This window comes from Onychostruthus taczanowskii, unplaced genomic scaffold (genome assembly GCF_017590055.1).
Source record: "Onychostruthus taczanowskii isolate IOZ18803 unplaced genomic scaffold, ASM1759005v1 scaffold66, whole genome shotgun sequence".
Classification (NCBI taxonomy): Eukaryota; Metazoa; Chordata; class Aves; order Passeriformes; family Passeridae; genus Onychostruthus; species Onychostruthus taczanowskii.
Genome location: NW_024504344.1, coordinates 44,432 through 62,131, shown reverse-complemented (window position 1 = coordinate 62,131; position 17,700 = coordinate 44,432).

Genomic DNA, 17,700 nt, shown 5'->3' with positions numbered 1-17,700 from the left:
ACTACCTTAACTGGGGCTTGAAATGAATGTGGCTGCAGGGCTGCATCTCCAACAGCATCCTCAAAGCCACTGAGGGCATTCAGAGAGAAGGACAGGTCTGATGAACTTCTGTAGAATCCAAGCTGCTAAGAGCCACCAATTTAAATTTGCACAGAATCAGGAATTTCTTGCTGAAAATGTAGGCATTAGCAGGCATTGAGCACCCTGGGAACCAGAGAACCTGGCAGGGTTGCACTATTCCCCAGTTTGCCCTTCAGGGACCCCAGGTGGTGCTGAGTGGATGTGTATGCATGGAAAATGCCAGTGGGCAATTAATCTCAGAGAGATTTCTGAGGAGAAAAACATTACTTTCATCCCACAAAACTAAGGATATTAATGATGTGAACTGAGTTTCTAGGTAACCCTTCAAAGTAAAATTTTTGTAGTTCCTCCAGACTAGATTTGCAATTTTTAGAAAGTGGTCAAAGGAGCAGTACCTGAGATGTGTGCTTTGAGCAGGGAGTAGCTGATTTTGTTGGTAATCCCAGTTTCCTGATGACAGTTTCCTTTATGTCAGGTCAACTTTAGCTGAATTCTCATTCCACTTACCCTAGAGTACATCTGTGGGCTTAGCAAATCCATGTATTTTTCATTATATCTTTCACATGTGTATTTCACATGAGCCTGCTCTCATCTGGCTGCAAATTTAACTTGGCAGTGCAAGTGTTAGCCACCAAGTGATGTTTTCACCAGAAAACATGGCCAGCATCCCTCCTGCTTCCTGACTCCTCTCCTCCTGCTGCATCAGCCTTCAGTCCCCACTCCCAGCAGCTGTGCCCTGGGTAGGAAATGCAGTGGCACCTTTAGGCACAACCTCTGTGCACAAGGATGGCAGGTGAAAGGCACAGTATCTCACAGATTCATTGATGTTATCACAGCATCAGCCCCCAAATCAGCCACAGACCCTCATGTCTCACTGCACACAGCCACTGACACCTTCACCCCAGTTTCCAGATGCTTTACTCCCCTCACCTCTTCAGGCATGTTGGTGTGGCTCCATGCTGTCCTATGCAAATTTCAGTTCTATGCAAATTGCTTATGGTATGCAAATCAATGCATTAAATAACTAACATAAAGTGACACACACAGAGATGTGCATAACTTGGCAGCTATAAATCTGGAATCGTTCCACTGACGTCAATGGTTTCACTTCAGATAGGCTCCAGCATGGAAGGTGTTGAAATCTGGCCCTGCGATATTTTCAGTCAGCTTCTAAACACAAACTCAGGAATTAATGATTTCAAAGGTGCCATTATTATTATTGCCTGTGGGTTTTGTCATTATTTAGGTTTGTATGACTGAACATACACCAAAATGGGGCTGCAGAATGTATTTAATTTCAACAGGGCTCACGTTGATGATAAATAGATCGCCTGTGGTCGATCAGAACTTCAGGCAGTTGGAACCTGATCCACTTTGGTCCCAGTGGTATAATAGTTTCTATTTTAAAGTAGCCAGGGCTTAAAATGTAGGATTCATGCCAAAAAGTCTTCAGAGGCAGATGTACACCCTAAAGTATTTCAAATCAATTTAGAATGGGGAATGAGTATAGATAGTTCTGTGCTACATGCTGTGTATTTTTGATCTGGGACTGGGAGCCTGGAAGCATATGCACCATCTTGTGTAACCACCCCCTGACAAGGATCTGCTGTTATTGTGTTCAGGGAAAGCAGAACATGGTAAAGGTTAATGCTGCACATGGCAGAACCACAGTGCTGAGCAGGGCCCTGGTTGTGACTGCTCCAAAAGCACTGTGCAGTCATTTACACATTCGCAAATGTCGCTTTCACATGGCAGAATTTCCACCCACTTTTGCCTGAATGTAAATGACTTCAAGAGATGCCAGGCATTAAGTGTTCTCACAACTGCCCCCAACATCCCACTGCTCAAAAACAGTACTTCAAAACACTCCTAGAAAACCCTGTAAGACTTTCAAAATAAATCTGTTTGTGTTTCTGAGCCTTCTTGGTTGCTGGTGGGGCTGGGCTCAGATTTACCAGGATATACTGAATTACAGGACATGTGAAACGATGACAGGGAGATCCAGCAAAGCCTGATAATGAGAGACTGGAAGAGCCAAGCTCTGCTCCTGCTGTCTATTTGATCTGTTCGACTCACCATAAATTCTGTTGCACACTGCATGGGTAAAAAGCTACAGGAGGTTTGTATTGCATGAAGAAGCTTCCAGATTTCTTATTAGTCAACTGAAATAGCATCAGAGATTACGGATTTAAATATAGAAGCCATCTAAACTGGAAATATCTGTACCTAGCTGTACAAACAATGCAACAAGTGTGTATTATGTTTTATCAATATTTTCTTTTGGGTTTGTGTGTGGTTTTGGGGTTTTTTTGCTGACATTTTAATCATGGTATCTGCATGTTTGTGTTGCTACAGCTAACTTCAACTGACAAAATTAGAAATGCCTATTATAGCCATTACTCTGGGAATGCTTTTTAGTTTGTTTAGGTTTTTCTTTTTTAATCCTAACAGTCTCCCTGCAGACCTGAACTGACATCAATTTACCAGTGTCTTGACATCTTAAAGTTGTTTCTTATAAAATTTGCATTGGTGTCATTTTGTTTCAAGCTGATATTGTGACAGTGTCTCCCTGGATTTATACTGACAATTTATTTTTATTTTGACATCATGTCATCCCTATAGCCCTTCACTAGCTTCTATCCTAAGTCTGTGGGTTTAAATGAAAAGTGGTTTCTTTGTGCAAACTACAGTAACTAACTGAACTTTTTCAGTAGCTACTTTTCTGACCTCAATATCTAGCTATTGATTGCACTTGGGTTTTTATAGAAATGTCAAAAGTTCCTGCCTAGTGCTTTAGGCAGCTCTTCCATATGTACCAAATAAGGAAATTAAACCAAAGCTCCCCTTGAAACTAAAAAGTAATTGCCTATAAAAAAAAGGTGACTGCATGTTTATAACACCAACATCAAATAAACAACTGGGCCCTGTTTGTGGCATTGCCTGGAGAGCTGCTGATCCTCCTTTGCTTTCACTGAAATGTTAGAAACACCTTTTTGGGACTGAACATAACATCTGCTTCCAGGTGTTTCCTTGGAAAACACAAAATTCTCAATGTCTATATATTTAATATGCTGTTGCTACTTCATTTAAATATCAAAAATGACATTAGGCAAGCTCTGGTTTGGCCAGGGGAGGGGAGATTTCAGGAAAGTTCCCATGTGATAGTTACAGCTTTGAACCTGGTTTATTTTTTCAGCTCTTTCATTTTTAAATTCAAAGAGGCAAAAGGGATTGTGCAATGTTACAAATGCCTTGTGACCCTTCCTGAAGTAGAGCCATTGCATGGTAGAGCTAAGATTCCCAAGGGGATATTTGTAAATTATAAAGCAAAATCCTGCCAGTGATTATTGAGTGTTCCAAGGATTATCCATGATCCTGACAGAGTGGTCTGTGTATGTGATTTTGCAAAAGCTATTTTTCATCAGGGTACGTGCATGGTTTAATGAGATATTTGCAGCAGTAACATCATTTCTGTGTTCTGGTATAAATGGTTCAGCTTCTATATATCATACCTGGTATATCACAGTATGGGTCCAGAGAAAAGGAGCCTTCAATAGCAAAATTTTCTCATTTTTATTGGATCAGAACATCAATTCTGAGTGATGGTTATGGTGGTTTGCTTTCATTAATGTCTCACTAGCAGTGCCTAGGCAGAAAGCCCTCATGGTTTAACCAGAATTAAGAACTCAGACATGAATTTTACGTGTGTGGGGGAGTTTATTTATTCTGCCCCATTTTACAAAGAAGAGTGAAATTTGATTGTCTGAACAGGGTAATCAGGCATCATTAGAAAAGACTTCCAGCTCCTGTTCTAAAAGCACCAGGTCTGCCGAGGTCCTGTGTGATACCTGTCAGCCTCGCGTGGAGGTTTGGAAACCACAGCAGCAGATCTCACCTCCAGGCAATGAGATCAAGACCTAAGTATGACAACACCAAGACAGGAGACATTTTAGCAGCAGTGGAAATAGAGACCTGAGAAGGCAGTGTGTGAGGCTGGTCGCAAAATTTATTTTTAAACTCATCAAAACAAAAATTGTGACTTCATTATAAGTTTAAGTGACACCTTGAAAGTTAGATTGGAATTACTTTGAACTTTATCACCAGAATTCAAAGGGGAACCTTGGGCTTGAAAATACATAGACAGAAACTGAATGCAAGACCTGCACTAAATGTAGATAAAATGTCAGATATCTATAAGAGCAGCATAAATTTCTATAAATGATTCAGATAAGGAAAAATCATAGTGTGTAAACCTATCAGTGAAGTTTCTTCTAAATCCTTAACTTTTTATTAGGTATTCTCTTTGCACCCTTCCAATACTGAAATATGTTGCTGTTAGAATTAAATCAGTGTATTTCTGTTTATCTGCAGAAATACTCAATCTGCCTTTGACTTCAGCAGAGTTTCATATGTAATTAAACATCTGTCAGATTGGAATGTCACTTTCAATAATTCTTTTGGGGAAGGGAAAGACCACCACTGGAAATAGCACTCTGTGCATTAAGCATGGCAATAAGCACTCATATTAACCTTGCATTTTAACTCTTCCAAGCACTTTTTACCTGACTTTAAAGCTGGTCTTACTGGGGAGACATTTTGCAACTAACTTTTGATTTTTGGTGCCTGTCATTGTGTGCCAGTTTTTCACATCAATCAATCAGTCAATCATCCCTGAGTGATGCTAGCTCTAAACATGGTTTGGGGACTTCAGCATATTGCTCAGGGTGTCCAAAAATGTAGGACCTTTTTTGAAAACGTATCTTTGCTCAGCTGATATTGAGCTTTCTGCCTGTGGACCATGGTTAGTAATACTGATGTAATTGCAAAGGAAGTTCTGTAATGCTCTGCATCTTGCTACAACTTGTTCGTGTCAACAGAAACACCAAGAAATTTCTGGTAGCAAAATCAGGGATTAGAAACTTGGAAAGTGTCTCAAAAGGTATGATTTCCTGAAACTTGGTTTTTTCACTGCCTTGAGCAGTTGCCACAGCCAGACTCACCCTACCAGTGCTGGAGCAGTTCTGAGGATTCACAAGTGATTAACAAAGGACCACAAGCTGTGAATAGTCCCAGACTGGGTTTCATACCTGTGTGGCAAGATACAGGTGAGGGCTGGTCTTGTTATACTACCCACAAAGATTTATCCAGGCTTAGGATTTATTATCCTCCAAATACACAGCTCTAGAGATTACAGTTAACTATTAATTAGCTGCTCTAAATTGGGAGTCTTTCTCACTGGGAGAAAAGAGCTGACAATTGTTTGCTTATCCGCTCTGCAGAGGATACGGTCCCTTTATAGAAATTCCGTGGTTTATAGAAATTCATAAAAATCCCACTGTGAAGTGAAACACTGAGAGTTGCTGCTGATCCCCACGTTTGGATGAGTTTGACTACAGATTTCTGCATCACCAAACATGAAGGGTCAGTCAGCTATTAAACCCAGGGCTAACTCCACTGGCTGTGGAGGGCTGCTTGATGACAGTGGTTTGTAATGCTTGAAGAAGAACAGAAGTGTCGATGTTCTTTACAGCGTGAAAAATCCAGATATGTACAAATCCAAGTACATACTCATACAAATGAGTATGCACACTGCACTTCTGATGGTCTTGTGATAAAAGGGAAAATCAGCTGTGAAAGAAAATTGCATAAGGTGAGTTTATTTTGATGTTCAGACAGGGTTGGGAAGGATATATTGAAACCTTACATTCTAATTTCAATATGTAATTGGTAACAAAGAAAGGTCATGATGGCCCTTTGAAGATCTAATATTTTTTGGTTATTATTTAAAAGTCATTAATAATTTTCAACCATTATTTATTGCATTTTTAAGATGCATTTGGTGTTTTCAGCAGCTCTATCTTTTATTGATTTTTAAGTAAAACCAGAATCTATTTCTCAAGGATCTACATATTATACTCCATAAGTTTTAACCTTGTGAAACTCCTTTTTAAAATGTGAGCAAGCATCCCAGATGATGTGGAGGAAGAAGGGGAGTGTAATCCAATTCCACATAGTATCACTTCAGCTTCTCCCCATTCCATTACTTGAAAACTCAGCATCAATTAAGTGTTAAGAAAATATAAATGTCTTGGTCAAGAGGAACAAAATTTACAGTAATTAATTGCTTCAATATTTCTCGCAGCCATTTTCCCTCCATAGGAAATTAATTTTCATTCATGCTTCAGACAAGATACAGGACATGGTGAACATGGGGATACAAGGGGAGAAAATTAATTTGGTTGATGTCGTTCTGTAGTTTAATCCCAGCATTAATATCCTTTGTATAGTGACTGGGAATGATATCTGAATTTAAAAGCAATTCTGTGAAATTTGAGGCTTTACAGATTTGATATTGTTCTGGGAATGAAGATATTGCAATCTTCCTGCCATTTGCAAAAGCCAGTTAAAGTGAAGAATCAAATGAGACCTAAAATTCCTGTCTCCCTCTCCAAAAAACACAGCTGTCATCATCATCTCCCACTCCCCTTTTGTAATGATCAGACAGACTCGCCAAGATAGTCACATCTGCAATTGTCTGTGTTTTGATGGATGAGCCCTTAAAATAAAAGAAAAAAAGCTGAAATATGCCTGAAGGCAAAAAAAAGAAGAATGTCTGTGTCTTTGTACAGAACTTGCACTGGGCCCTAGATGAGAGAAAATTCTGGCCAGAAGAGAACTTCAGAGATATCTGAAGCATTTTCCAACCCAGGGAGGGAATCAGGAGAGATGGATCTGGGCTCCTACCTGCATCCCAGTCCAAAGAAGCTTCCTTAGGAAGGGAATTCTCCCACTGCTGAGCAGTATCTGGGGGCAGCTGATGTTTTGCATCGTGCTGGCCTGATTAACACTGGGGTTTGCACCTCAAGAGTGAAAGGATTCCTCTGCAGCTGTGCTGGCAGAGCACAGGCTGCTGGTGTCAGGCTGGGGCAGCCAGATCACAGAGGGGAAATGTGCTCCCGTTTCAGTACATAAGAATTCTAAATGCCCCACCACTGAGATCACCAGAAGCTTTATACTGTGAATTTGGTGCAAACTGATGAAGCTTTCTTTTCTTGGCTCTGAAGAGAGCCTTAGCTCTGACTTGAGTCTGCTTTCAAATCCATTTGTTATAAAAGCTAGTGTTTGAAGGGTAACTCTAAAGGGACATCACTTGTATTTGATGAAGAGATTGGTGTGTCTGCTTCTGACATTCTGATTCAAAAAATCATCTTTGGACCCAGGGTATCTATTTCTGTGTTCCTTTTATGGAACATTATGGAGAATAATTGTTTAGTGAAAGCGTTGTCATTTACATTATTGTATGTTATTTGACCTTCCTCAAGAGCAGTGGGACACCTCCAAGCACAACACTTAGCTTTGAAATTGGCACTTGTGAGCTTGTTCTTACACTCTGGTAAGATGATTAATGTACCTTGGAAATTACCTAATGGCTCGATACACCTTCTATCCAACCTCTTGTAAGAGAAAAACAGGATAATGTGAGATACAATTTATGGGTACGAAATGGACGAGTTGAAACAGAGAAACTCATTTGGAAGTATTGACAGGATATTCTGCAGTGCTGAAGATCCACACAGCAGAATTTAAAGCATGCATGAAATAAAATGCTGTTGGAACATATCCCAAACAGATGGAGACACCTGGTTGACAAGGACATTCCCTCTTTAGAGACTGGTGGAAGGAACATGGAGAGATTTATCTGGTCAAAATATTGACATGGAACCTTGCCTTTTGTTAGAAGATGTAAAATATTGGATGTCTATGACACTAAAATGTCCTAAATTAACTTTATCGAACACTTGGAAGGAACAGATAGGCTAAATATTTGGATCTGTCATTCCTCCTTTTTGGACACTGGATTCATTTTTAGCAGAAGGGAAGGATGTTGACTGGCCCACACTCTGATTAACAGTGTGAGTAATGGCTAGAATACAACTGGAGACTGTTTATCTGTAGATTTCATTTTTATTCTGAGGTTCATGATCTCAATGGCATTTTTATTGACATTTATTAATTTGAGTGGCTCTAATTCTATAAGTTTATAATGGTAATATAAAAACATCTGTTCTAAGTAACAACATATTTCTGTGATTCATTTTTTAGTATTAGGACTTGACAGAGACTGGCTGGTTATCTGCACACTCTGGATGTCCTTGATGTAACTTCAAAGTACAATTTAAGTGCAACAGTACAGTAAAAAAATACTCCAACAGGAAATTTCAATCTCAAATCTCTCATGTGCTCAAAAATTTCCCCACTGTTGCTATTACAGTTCCTGTCCTCATTTTCAAAAGCCTAAGAGACAAATGAGCTTTTGTTAAGTGCCCTAAATCATCACTTATTTGCCTGAAGGTGTTAATGATAGGTCACATTCTTTTCACACACAATGTAGAACATTATTTCTAGAATTCTCCTATTGATTTTGGTGTTGGCAATATACAATGATTGCCACTGAAAATTTGTCACTAATCATAGAATCTCCAATTCTCTCTCCATTGTTCCAAAAATAATATCTTGCAGGAGTGCTCATATCACTGTCAGTTTATGGAAGAACAACTTCCAATTGAAAAGCCATGAGATGTTATTAGCTTATATTGTACATGAAAGTTAAAAGTAGTGTGTCATCTGGAAGGCAGAATACATTACACTCCAACAGTGTCATCAAGAAGGGACATGAAAATACACTCCCAAAAACAGTGCAGTTCATGGGCTTATTCAGCTGATCTCTAAGTATTGTCAGTATCTTTTATTATTGCCATTATTATTATGCACATTGGGTATTTTTTCTTCTATTTGACAAAAAAATATGTAATAATCAGTTTCTTTTTATTGGCTTGAGACTATCTAGGGGCAACACAGAGGATCTTTCATAATGAAAAACTACTGAGAGGCGCAGCCACTTTTGGCAAGGTTAAATTATTAAAGCAATTCTACCAAACAAAATTCATGAGTCACAAACATGCTGCCACTGCAAAAAAAAAAAAAAAAAAAAAAAAAAAGCCTCCTCTTCCCCTATGTCTAACATACATATTGATACAGATTTAGGGATTCAACTCTTTGCTGCAGTCAGACTTCTGGAACAGCAATCACTCCCTTGAGATTGGAGAGAGACTATTTACAAGAGAATGTAGTGACAGAACAAAGGAGAATGGCTTCAAACTGAAAGAGAATAGCTTCAGATTAGCTATTAGGAAGGAATTCTTCACTGTGAGTCCCTGGCACACATTGCCCAGAGAAGCTGGGGCTGCCCCATCCCTGTAAATGCTCAAGGCCAAGTTGGATGAGATCCTGAGCAGCCTGGTCTAGGGGAAGGTGTCCGTGCCCATGGCAGGGGATTTTGAACCAGATGATCTTTAAGGTCCCTTCCAGTCCACAGAATTCTATGTTTATATGAGAAGCTTTGGAAAGGGAAAGTGAGTGTAGTTTTACTCTGGCTCTACCTGAAAAGACGGCATCCTTTATTGGGTGGGAGGAGGTAAATTAAATAGAAAGCAGGTTTTATTTTTACAGCAGATGCTGATATGTAGTCAGTCTGGAAAGCACAAAAGTGTTAAAAAGACAAAGCTCTGTGTCCTCTTACAGGTTCTAGTGTCTTTATGGATTTCAGCATGCTTTCTTCACCACAGCAAGTCGATCTCTGTGTACAAAACACTAATTTGTGTCAACGGATAACTTCAGTGGTGCAAACAGGGGGTGAAGCCAGTTGAGAAATTTGCACTATGCAACAGAAATTGAGTTTTTGTATGGCATATTTCACATGTCCTATACAATCTTTCAAATCTACTGTTTTGCTCTCTCCTTGTCCAGGTACCCCAAGATCAATGTTCCAGGCTTCCCACAGTGCTCCACCATCTAACAAAAAAACCAAACCAAAACAAAACAAAAAAAATCTAAAAACACAGAACAAAACAAAACAAAAATGACCAAAAAAAGCCACAAACAAACAAAAATATTTTAAAAGGCAGGAAATTATACCCATTTTGCTGAGTTTTTTCCCTGAGTATAGTTAGAGAAAACCACAGAGAGCTATCTTCTGCTTCACAATATGTAAATATACTGCATTATATTGAGTAAAACAGAAAGAAATTACTCATGAAGAATTTTCTCTGCAAGCATGCAATTAGAAATGATTTCCAAATTAAAACACAGCCAGAAATTGCAGAAATCCACATCTAGAAGTAAACATCTTACAACTGCTTTAGGATAAATATTCTGTTACACTGCAGGAATTTAAAGAACTGAGAAAAAAGTGTGAGAAACAGAGTGCACTGTACCTGTGGTTATATGGACTGCAGTTAAGCTGCTATTATGACACTCAAAAATTCTGTTTGTGTTTAAAGATAAGTGTTTGAAAGAAGAAGAATTGATCTTCACTGATATCCATCTGTGAAGTTCTGACCTCTGCTTTCATCAGCAAGCCTTTCTGCCAGGCAGCTGAGAGTCAAAAGAAAGCCTTGCTGTGAGATCTACCAAATTCACTGTGACCCTAATTCATCCTGTCTTATGTTGAGAGTTTAACTGCACCACCTTCACAAGGAGTGCAGTCCCTCTACACTCCCTTGAAGTTCTACAGAAAGTTGTAGAATCAGACCAGGCATCTGACAAAACTCTTCTGCTCCTAAACCGTAAAAGATGCCTTTGTTTGAAAATGCAAAAACATAAACAAATTCCAAAATTTCTTTAACCAGGACAAAGGCTTTAATCAGGAGCCTGTGGTTTAGTTCTTGAATGAAGATTCTGGTGAGTATCTAACACTGTACAGTACCATTTGCTTTTGATATATCCTCTCATCCTATTCTCTTCCCTGGCCATGGTGTGCATTAAAAAGCCATGGGAAGACTCTGATGTCTGCAAAGAAAGGCTTAAGCTGCAACTGAACCTTTCAAGTCTGTAATTAACCCAACCTGCATCTTCAGTTTATGGAATTGAGCTCTGTGGAAGAATCCTGTTCTGCAGAAAAGGTCACACACATCTACAAAGGCTTTTCATCCATCCATCCATCACCACGCTTCATCAAGCTCCACCCACTGATTTACTGAGAAGCTCTTGACATCTTACAAAGTTCTCCATCTGAGATTTGTGAGTCTCACCTACATCCTTCCTGATTTGTGTAAGAAAATGATAAGTCACTAATGTCATTCCAGACCCATGCCTCAGCCTGAGGCATGTAATTTCCCATCTTCAATCAAAAATATTACAATCCACTGAACACTGAAGTAACTCGTGCTGGATTTATTGGCTGTAGTACAGTATCAAGTACTGTGTTAAGTCCACTGCTTGTGAGAATACCCACAGGTAACTCATTGAAAGGCCAACTTTAAGCCTTTCGAAGTAGTAAAAGCAGCAGTAGTACAGACATAGCTTTGTCTGGATGCAGGCAAAGGCATGGAGTTGTGTAAACCATGTTAATAATACTGGCTAATAAAATTCTTCTGTCAGCTGATTAAAGATTTTATTAGAGGCCTTCCAAGTCCTTTTGCAACCTCTCTTATTGTCAAGCATGAAATACTGCTCCACACTTAAGAAACATATTGAGAACCCAGAATAATGTATTAAAATGGCTTGACATCTTCTCACTCTGTTGAGACAGAAACTGCTTTTCCATTTCTCTGCAGCTTACTTGCAGTTCCCCACCAGTACCAGTTCTTGCTTTGGCTCTAAACAGCAGCCAGCTGAAATGGACAAATAGCAATAACTTTAGACTCAGAAATATGGAAAGGACAAACTGTTCTGATTGATCATTCCATATGAATTTACCACCATTAACAAAATTTTACGTGATGGGCATTTGCATCAGGAAGAAAAGAAAGTAGTGGAGTGTAGTTATGATCTTTTATGAAAAATCCTTTGCTAGGATTTTTCCCTCCTGAGGAGCCTCAGGAGAGAAATGTAAACAATAACTATCTACTGCTATGGAATGCAACATTGGTTCATGTGGATTGTTTTTGATTGATGACAAAACACAGTCACCTGTGCCAAGGCTGTGAGCTGTCACAAGATTTTGTTATGCATTATATTATATTCTTGTTCTTTCAAGCCTTCTGATCAATCTTTTTCTCTCTATTCTTTTAGTATAGTTTTAATGTAGTATTTTAATGTAATATATATCATAATATAATAAACCAGCCTTCTGGAAACATGCAGTCAAGCCTCACATCTCCACACATGGGGAGTTCCCAACAGTGGAATGCTTCCTTTTGTTTTTTTCTAGGTTGTTTTGTTTTGTTTTGTAGGTTTTTTGGGTTTTTTTTCCTCTGGCTTCATGTCAGACATACCAGGACATATTTAATACTCCCAGGGCTGGAAAAGAAGGTTTATGAAATGTGGGCTGGGATCTGTCTGGCATAGATTAGATGACCCGTTCGTATTCCAAGCAGGTGACCTGAAGACAAATAGCATTAGGATTTGAAGCCTGACACCTTCACCAGCAGCGATGGGACAGCAGAGTGCCCTGCAGACACTGATTCCTGCTCTTTCATCTTGACCAAACTCTTCCTGTGCTTGCTCCTATAGGTATATATTGTATTTTCACTGTCTCTTGTGGAGATCCTAACAATATTTTTTATCTCTTACTTTGCATCTCTTTTAAGGATATTCATGTCCCACCATAGGGACAATAAACCACCAACAGAACCAAAAAGGAAAATAACTTTTGCTTTACTTTGCTCACTTAAAAATCTTAGCTGGGGTTCTACTTTCCCGTGCTGTGTATTTTTGCACTGTGGTTATCTTGCTGCCATTTTTCCTTCTTCTCACCCAAAACAGCTGTCTCTCTAGGATCCTTTATCCTACAGCCAGGTGTCTTGCTGGGACCACAAATCCTACTAGGACCTATCAACAGTAAACAAAATCCTTCGTGATTTCACATGTGCACTTTGTTTTGCTGCCTTTAGATATTGCAGGGTTTCTCTCTGTCCCTGACCTCCCTGCTTTTCATTGAACCCTAAACTGACACACAAGGCATTAACATGGCCCTGAATTTGCCTAATCCATAGGGTAATTTTAAATTTTTAATAGGCTAATACAGCCCGATGACAAGTTTTTCAAATTTGGCAAGGAATCTCTATTGTTAAATGGATATATCCAGGAGAATATTGACATAAATTTTTAAGGATGAGTCTGAGAAAGAAATTTAGTATTAGTGGGTCTGACATGCATGAAATGCCTACTAGGTACACATTGAGGAGCTGAGAAAGGAATAGAATTCCAAGTTAATTTTACAGAAAAGAGACTAAATCATTTCTGTGTGCTGGTTTCAGCTCCAGATTTGGTCCCCCTTAAACAGGAATTCCTGTTATGCAAAAGCTCTGCTGGTCAGGTGATAAAGCTTTCACAGTTGTGCACATGAGCATTATACAGGTCAGAACTTCAGTCCCCAGTATGCTGCATTCATATATACATATATACAGGTTCCTTCTAGTCTATTTGCATGAATAATATGCTTACTTTGTTAAATTGCCAGGGAAAGTTAAAGAAAATTAGTAAGATGGCTATTCTGTTAATAATAAAAAGAGTTCAGAGAAAAAAACTCTTAGAAAAATTATTTTGATTTTTCCTTTTTCTTTTTTCTTTATTTTTCTTTTTTCTTTTTTCCTTTCTTTTCCTTTTCCTTTTCCTTTTCCTTTCTTTTTTATTCCTCTCTTTCTCTTTCTCCTTCTCTTTCTTTTTCTCTTCTCTTTCTCTTTCCCTTTCTTTTTCTCTTTCTTTTTCTTTTTCCTTAGGATATTGTAGTCATCGCGAATGACAGTATTTGAAAAGGAAGCTACAGAGGATGTCCTGTGCATACCTACCTGTATTTAACACAACTTATCTTTAGTGGCCTTCCAGGAGTTGAAATTCTCCCCACTCCGTTCAGCTCAGTGTTGCTTTATTACTCACACTGCTCATGCACTTGTAGTTTCCTCATTGAGGATTGGTCCAATGCACAGAGCTGAGGCTAAGTTTACATCTTGTCCAATTATAATAGGGCCATTAAGTTCAGATAATGTGAAATATAAATTTAAGAGGAATTCTGGGGAAATCATAATTAGGTTCAGAGACATTACATGAGTTTAATGACTGAGATTTAATTTCAGTTTTCAGGATTATTAATTGAGAATCCTTATTTAGCTCATCTTCTCTTTTTTTTTTCCTTAATTAATTGGAAATTTATTTTCAAGCAATTAAGGCAGAGATTCTTTTCAGCCCCTAAGTGTTTGTGAGCTATATACTAAAGTTTTCTACCTTGTTTTCAAAATTCTGTCCTGTAAATTTATTTGAGTTCTTTCTGATCATATAATAATACCTGCATGTGTTACTTATATAGAAAGAGCAGTCTCCAATTTATATGTTCTGTAGGAAATTAAGTTACTTGGGACTCAGAACTGAGCATTTCATAAATACTGATAGATTAGAAAGACAGTCTGCCACAAAACCATACAGAAGGAAGAAAATTAAGAAATAGCATCATTCTGTGTGCCTCTGCAAAAAATGTCTGAGATGTTCTGCTATGGTGTTTTATGGATTCTAAGTTACATGATCTCAATAAGTAAAATCCATTTCACTTGACTGCAGCCACACACACGACATGTGCCCACCCTAAAGCAATCACCTTCACTCCCATAGGAAGAGTCACATCTCCAAGTAAGGGAAGCTGATTCCTTTCAAAGCAAATTGCTTTTTGCATTTGGTATCTTGATGGTAGAGAAATGGTTCCATGTGCCAAACCTGCACACCAGCTGGGTGCTGAGGTGTGATATCCAGTGGGTTGGTGCATCCATGCAGGAATTCAGCTGCTGTTTCCCTGTTTGGCACCAAGAAATCCAACTTTCTCCCTCCAAAACTCTGCATCTGGATGCATTTAAAATGTGAGAGCTGGTGCATTAATTTGGTTTTTATTCTTCTGAAGCACTGCTCTAACCAAACATGAGCATTATACAGGTCAGAACTTCAGTCCCCAGTCCCACTAACCAAGAATATAACATAGAAGATAGCACCAATTCCTGAAGACTTAAACCTCACAAGAGACTATTTTAAAAACTACAGATTGTTTTGCTCTTATTTTTCAGAGCTAGGTCCTGCCTACAATGTGATTTTCTCCCTCTAACTCTCAAGTCTTATTTCTTTACTCCACATCACTAAAATGATTACTTTTCTATATTCTCTTGCTTTCCAAAAATCACCATCAAATGTGCCTTGGTGCCCCATGTCACAAGTAACTTTTTGGCCAAAAAGTACAGCCACAACACTCAGGCTCTGAGGCAGAGAGACTGGGACTTCGGAGAAACATGCTTTACTGCACAGGAACACCAGCATTTTTTTTTTCTCAATGCAGGTGAAGAGGCCTCTTGGGAGGAAAAACATCAGGGAATAAAAATATCTTAAGGTAATTTCCAGCCAAAAAAAGTCAATGAAAATGCACCTTAATAAAAACCTATTTTTAGAACTGAGCTGGTATCCCCTTTGTATTCAGGATCTATCAAAATTGGAAAAGGCAATAAAAATTGTGTTGTTTTAGATCAATAAAACATTATGCAGCAAAAGAAAATACAAATAAATTCTGCTTTTTAAAAAAATTAAGTGAATTGTTTATAGTGTAAGTGGAAAGAAATATACTTCATGTCTAAATGACCAGTTCTACTGAGAAAAATCAAGCTGGTCTAGTGTAAGTGTTTAAATCTATAGCCTCTCTGCCAACAATTCACCCAATTAATTTTAAAAAATTAATTAAATAGATAAATCTCCTGAGGCAGCTTCAAAGGAAAAAAATATCATTCAATGAAATGTCCAAGAAAGTGTCTCCTGGGGAAGCTCAGACTCAAATTATTTGGTGTTTCCAACTTCTGCTGACACTTGGCTGCTTGGCTGTCTCTTTGACTCATGAATTCTGTGTCTCATACCCTTATTCTTCTTTATAAAATGTGATTCCTGGATCAACCAGGAGTAACCAGTGTGATATTTCAGGGTCAAAGTGTTTTCAAGTTTCCATCAAAAGGTCAAAATCTGCCATAGGAGAATCTGATTATTATTATTTAAAATCTATTCATTACCTTTTCTCAAGTGAATGAATAATTTCCCAGACAGCTGAAGAGTGCCAATCACTAAGTCAGACATAAAGCAGGTTACGGGACCTCAATCATTGTAGGGTTCATTGTTTCAGTGTTCGTATGGTCACAACCTGGAAAAGTTAGCTTTGATGTATTATAAATGGTATCTGAATAAATAAACACATTCAGAGTCATGATAATGAAGTTTCTACCTCAAAAGAAACATAGAAAATATTTGAAATAAGTAATTATCTTCTGCTGTCTTTTCAAGCAAAACAGTGGCAAACAGGGCGGGGGGGGGGGGGGGGGGGGTCTAATACAGCATGGCTTCTGTTCTTTACTGAGTTTCCAAGGTTAAGAGAGCAAATGACAAATATTATTGTTGTTTGCTATCAGCCTCCATCTCAGTGAGCTCTTGTGAGGAACACCTTGCTTCTCCTGCTTTATTCACAACGTCAGCTCAATTAGATGCATCTTTCTCAGGCCAAACTCCTTTGAACAAACTCACCTTCATCCCTTAACTACTTTTTAAACATGGAACTTTCTCAATATTTCTAAAAAAAAGTCAGCTTTCTGAGAATCTGCTGTGTACAAGCTCCTTATGTCTCTCTGAGGATTTCTTTACAGACAGAGATTTTAGTCATGTATCATCACAGTTATTTTTAAAGCACCTTGCACTGAGACCTGGTATCAGTTGCAAGATAGAAAGGAGACTCCTCACTTTTAATCAAAATTGGTCTCAATTTTTTTACTGCCTTCTTGTTTTCTTTAGAAAGTACAAGTAGTTTCTAAGTTTAACTAGATTTTTCTCTCTATCTCTTCCTCTTTTTGTCTTCCATGCCTTATTCAAATGATTAGCTTTCCCTCTTAATTAGGAACAATCTGTAATAGTAGTGCTAATATTAGCTAGGATTTACAATGATGGATCACTGCATCATCTTTCTTTTGAAACATGGCTGAAAATATGCTTGTAGGTAAAAATAGGAGCCCTGCAAAGCAAGATTTCCAGTTGAGTTATAAAGGTTATAAAGGTTATAAGGGTTATGAGGTAGGAAACAGCACATGGATTTGCAAAGGAGAGCTGAAGGCAATGATGGCAGTTGCAATTGTAACAGTCTTTTCAAATTCTCTTTAAATATAAGGTAGCCAGTTTGTATTTTTTAGTTACATTCAGCACCATTTTTGTCTACCATTGGTGAAAGGTTACTAGACTCCATCAGGGAGATCATTAACTGATGTAAATGAGTGTAACTCCATGGATATATTTCTCCTGCCCTCGTGTCCCAGCAAGCCCCTGCCGTGCTCCAGGCTGGGGGCAGAGTGGCTGGGAAGCTCCCAGTGGAAATCATGGGCCAGAGTGTGCCCAGGTGGACAAGAAGGCCAGTGGCCTCCTGTGTCAGCACTGGTGTGGCCAGCAGGACCAGGGTGGTGACTGTCCCTCTGTGCTGGGCACTGGCGAGGCCACACCTTGAATCCTGTGTCCAGTTCTGGGACCCACAATTCAAAATGTACATTGGGGTGCTGAAGCAGATCCAGGGAACGGTGACAGAGCTGAGAAAGGGTCTGGAGCACAAATTTGTTGAGAAGCAACTGA